Source organism: Lathyrus oleraceus, chromosome 7, assembly GCF_024323335.1.
Source record: "Lathyrus oleraceus cultivar Zhongwan6 chromosome 7, CAAS_Psat_ZW6_1.0, whole genome shotgun sequence".
Classification (NCBI taxonomy): domain Eukaryota; kingdom Viridiplantae; phylum Streptophyta; class Magnoliopsida; order Fabales; family Fabaceae; genus Lathyrus; species Lathyrus oleraceus.
This window is the reverse complement of record NC_066585.1, coordinates 232555118-232560701: the sequence shown is the minus strand read 5'-3', so window position 1 is coordinate 232560701 and position 5584 is coordinate 232555118. Positions and strand designations below refer to the sequence as shown.

General features: G+C 40.6%; 1 pseudogene; it reads right to left on the bottom strand.

Moving 5' to 3' along the window:
- Positions 1 to 712: 712 nt before the first annotated feature.
- On the bottom strand, positions 713 to 812 carry LOC127109119 (uncharacterized; annotated as a pseudogene).
- Between the last annotated feature and the right edge of the window lie 4772 nt (positions 813 to 5584).

Genomic DNA, 5584 nt, shown 5'->3' with positions numbered 1-5584 from the left:
GAACTGTGCACTTGCAGTTTGTATCCCATTCTCGACTCACACAGTCGAGCGATCAAGTTTTTGGCGCCGTTGCCGGGGACTTTTATTCAATCGATATCGTAACTCTTCCGTTACGCTGTAGAGACTAAGGTTTCTTTTCCTTCTATTTTCTTTCTTTCGTTGATTTGTATGCCACGCACTCGCTCACAAGGCGAACCGCTCTATTTACGAATCAACGATATCGAACTATATCTCCGAGTCTTACGATGAATTCGGGAATATCGTGCTGAAAACAATCTCCCTCCTATAGACTTTCCTGATCTCAAAGATCTTTCTTCGATACCCGAGATGGCAGAACCAGCTCGTGCTCTTAGAGATTACGCCGCTCCATCGCAAGATGAACCGCATTCAAGTATTGCTCCGCCCGCAATCGAAGCAAACAACTTTGAACTTAAACCTTCGCTGTTGCAAGCTGTGCAACAGAACCAATTCTCTGGAAATCTTACCGAAGATCCAAACCTTCATTTATCCGTATTTGTCCAATACGCTGATACTGTTAAAGCTAATGGTGTCACTTCAGAGGCAATTCGACTTCGTCTTTTTCCTTTCTCATTAAGAGATAGCGCTAGAAGATGGCTTCAATCACTTCCTTCCAACTCAGTCACCACATGGAACGAGTTGAAGAAAGTTTTTCTTGCCCGATATTTTCCGCCAAGCAAAACAGCTATGTTAAGAGCCCAGATAAACGGATTTAAACAGAAAGACAACGAGTCTCTTTTCGAAGCATGGGAAAGATACAAAGACATGATGAGACTTTGCCCACACCATGGTTTGGAAGACTGGTTAGTAATTCACACATTTTATAATGGTCTCTTATACAATACAAGGTTAACAATAGACGCCGCTGCAGGTGGTGCACTAATGAACAAACCCTATGCTGATGCTTACCAGCTTATCGAGAGCATGGCCCAAAACCACTATCAGTGGGGAACCGAACGAACAACGGTGGAAAAACCTCAACCGAAAACTGGCATGTACGAGATAAGTAACCTTGATCACGTCAATGCAAAAGTGGATGATTTGGTCCAGAAAATTGAAAGTTTAAATGTATCACCTCCAGCCGCCGTGGTTGCTATAACTCAGAATTGCGAGGTCTGTGGAATCCAAGGCCACACTCCTGCGGAATGTCAACTCTTGACTGGAATCCAAGCAGAGCAAGTAAACTATGCTCAAGGAAGCCCCTATTCGAATACCTATAACCCAAATTGGAAGAACCATCCAAACTTTTCATATAAGAGTAATAATGCTTTATACGCACCTGGACAGTCTCCAAATCAAGCCCCATCTATACCTCCGGGATATCAGAAACAGAATCCTAACAATAATACCCCTAGAAAATCCAACTTGGAAATCATGATGGAAAACTTTATAGCTTCCCAACAACAAACCAATAAAGATTTCTTAAACCAGAACATACACACTGGCGAACAACTTAAACAACTAGCAAGCAAAGTAGATGCCTTGGCTACCCATAACAAAATGCTAGAAACACAAATATCTCAAGTAGCTCAACAAGAAGCACCTACTGCTGCCCCAACTGGTACATTCCCTGGACAGCCCCAACCCAATCCGAGAAGCCAAGCTCATGCAATTATATTAAGAAGTGGAACGGAAGTGGAAGGACCGTCTGACCCAAGGATAGAAAACCAAGACCCTAAGAAATCTACTGAGGAAAGTGAACCTAAGGAAAAGGAAGAGAGTAATAAGGAAACCCTAGAAAAGAAGGAACCTTATGTACCTCCACCACCTTACAAACCACCTATACCTTACCCTCAAAGGCTTGTTAAAACCAAAGATGTAGGCCAATTTAGAAAATTTGTTGATCTCCTTAAGCAATTAAACGTTACAATTCCGTTTACCGAAGCTATTACGCAGATGCCCTCATATGCTAAATTCTTAAAATAAATCCTTTCTAATAAGAGGAAACTTGAGGATAGCGAAACCGTTACACTCCCTGCCGAATGTAGCGCTATAATCCAAAACATGCCCCCTAAACTCAAGGATCCGGGTAGTTTCTTTATACCCTGTCACATAGGAAAATTTGTCATCGACAAAGCCTTATGCGATTTAGGAGCCGGAATTAGCGTTATGCCTTTATCCATATGTAAGAAACTGGAAATGGGAGAATTAAGACCGACCAAAATGTCTGTGCAATTAGCAGATCGTTCCATCAAATATCCTGTAGGAATCCTTGAAAACGTTCCCGTACGCATATGTCAGTTTTACATTCCCACTGACTTCACAATTATGGACATTAGAGAAGATGATACTACACCTATTATACTAGGAAGACCATTCTTAGCAACTGCCGGTGCAATCATAGACGTAAAACGAGGACGACTCACCTTCGAAGTAAGTGAAGAGAAAATTGAATTCATTCTTTCCCAATTCTTGAAAGCACCTGCAATAGAAGATACATGTTACTTCATGGATATCATCGATGAATGCATAAAAGAAGCAAAGTCAGGAGAAGACAAATCATCAGACTATCTTTTAGAGGACAAATCTAACCAATGTTTAGCAATAACACCGGACCCTACGCAGTGTCTTAACAAACCAACCCCTGATTTGAAAACACTTCCCAAAAATCTGAGATATGAATTCCTAGACTTAGAACTTGAACGACCTGTGATAGTTAATGCCGATCTAGGAAGACTCGAAACAGAAAAACTCCTACATATCTTAAGAAAATACCCAACCGCACTAGGATACCACATAACCGATCTTAAAGGAATAAGCCCTTCTATTTGTATGCACCGCATCATGTTAGAAGAAGACTGTAAAACCTCTAGGGAACACCAGAGAAGACTAAATCCGATCCTAAGTGAGGTAGTAAAGAAAGAAATAACCAAGTTATTAGAAGCAGGTATTATATATCCTATATCTGATAGCAAATGGGTTAGTCCTGTACACGTTGTACCAAAGAAAGGAGGCATAACCGTTATTGAAAACGAAAAAGGAGAAACTATAACTAAACGAATCGAATCGGGATGGAGAATGTGCATTGATTATAGGAAACTAAACAAAGCAACCCGAAAAGATCATTTCCCTTTACCATTCATTGACCAAATGTTAGAACGATTAGCTAAACATTCACATTTCTGTTATTTAGACGGTTATTCAGGCTTCTTTCAAATACCAATTCACCCTGATGACCAAGAAAAGACAACATTCACATGCCCTTTTGGTACCTTCGCTTATAGACGAATGCCGTTTGGTCTGTGTAATGCCCCTGCAACTTTTCAAAGATGCATGATGGCAATATTCGCCGACTTTCTCGAAAACATCATGGAAGTATTTATGGATGACTTTTCTGTATACGGACAAAGTTTCGAAGAATGCCTTGAAAACCTTGAAAGAGTTCTTGAGCGATGTGTAAAAGTAAACTTAGTACTTAATTGGGAAAAGTGCCACTTTATGGTACAAGAAGGAATTGTTTTAGGACACATCATCTCGAACAGAGGAATTGAAGTAGACAAAGCCAAAATAGAGGTAATCGAAAATCTTCAACCCCCAAGAACCGTGAGAGAAGTACGAAGCTTTTTAGGACACGCCGGTTTTTACCGACGATTCATCAAAGACTTCTCTAAGATAACTAAACCCTTAACCGGACTGTTGATGAAAGATGCTGAATTCATATTCGACGATAACTGTTTAAAAGCATTTCAAACTCTTAAACAAGCATTGATCTCCGCACCCATTATGCAGACACCAGACTGGAATGAACCATTCGAAAAAATGTGCGATGCCAGTGATTATGCTGTAGGTGCTATTCTAGGACAAAGAAAGGATAAAAAGCTTCACGTTATATATTACGCTAGCAGAACCCTGGATGAAGCACAGATGAATTATGCCACAACCGAGAAAGAACTCCTAGCAGTGGTATTTGCGCTAGATAAATTTCGTTCTTACTTGGTAGGAGCCAAAATAATAGTTTATACCGATCACGCTGCTATCAGGTACCTTTTAACAAAAAAAGATGCTAAACCTAGACTCCTAAGATGGATCTTGTTGCTACAAGAATTCGACTTAGAAATCAAGGACAAGAAAGGAACTGACAACGTAGTAGCAGACCACCTCTCTAGACTTGAGAACCTTGAACCGGAAAGAACATCCATTAATGATGATTTCTCGTATGACAAACTCATAGCTACTTTGGAAGAGAACAACTCTGACATGCAAGTAGAAACCACCTTAGCTATATCTGTCACACCATGGTACGCTGATCTAGTCAATTATTTAGCTGCCGGAATAGTTCCACCTACTTTATCTTACCAGCAGAAGAAACGATTCTTCCACGACATAAAACACTATTACTGGGATGATCCCTTACTTTTCAAAAGAGGCCCCGATGGTATTTTCCGTCGATGTATACCCGAAGAAGAGGTAGAAAATATAATCCAACACTGTCACTCCGCTCCTTATGGTGGACACACAAGTACATCCAAGACCTGCTCTAAAATCCTACAAGCTGGCTTTTATTGGCCAACTATTTGGAAGGACGTGCATATGGCTATTAAGGAGTGTGACAGATGTCAACGCACGGGAAACATATCTAGACGTGACGAGATGCCACAAAAAGGTATTTTGGAAGTAGAGATTTTTGACGTGTGGGGGATAGACTTCATGGGACCTTTCCCATCCTCTTTCGGTAACAAATACATACTTGTGGCAGTTGACTACGTATCAAAGTGGATCGAAGCTATAGCTTCTCCAACAAATGACACCCGAGTAGTAACTAGACTCTTTAAAAATATAATATTTCCGAGATTTGGCATCCCAAGAATAGTAGTCAGTGATGGTGGATCGCACTTTATATCCAAGGTACTCGAAAAACTACTACTTAAATATGGAGTGAGACATAGGATAGCAACACCTTACCACCCTCAAACCAGTGGACAAGTGGAAGTGTCTAACAGAGAAATCAAGCAAATTCTAGAAAAAACGGTCGCCACTTCAAGGAAAGATTGGTCATTGAAATTACCAGAAGCTTTGTGGGCATACCGAACTGCTTATAAAACCCCCATAGGGACGACCCCATTTAAGCTCATTTATGGAAAATCCTGTCACCTCCCGGTAGAATTAGAACATAAAGCCTATTGGGCTATTAGAAATTTAAATTTGAATTATAAAGCCGCCGGTGAAAAGAGAATCCTTGACATAAACGAATTAGAGGAACTCAGAAGAGACGCCTATGAAAATGCCAAAATCTATAAAGAAAGAACAAAACAATGGCATGACAAGCGTATATCAAGGAAAATCTTCAAGCAAGGCGACGCAGTACTTTTATTTAACTCTAGACTAAAGTTATTCCCGGGAAAACTACGATCCAGATGGTCAGGACCTTTTCATATCACTAAAATCTTTCCCAGTGGAGCGGTAGAAATAAAAGGGCAATCTACAGAACCGTTCACCGTAAACGGGCAACGTCTGAAACATTATCACTATGCGGAAACCAACGAGGATTCGCAAATTCTACACTTAGACGAAACGCCCCCAGGACCCATCAATTATATTTAACAGTTTCTTTGTCGAGCTTGCGACG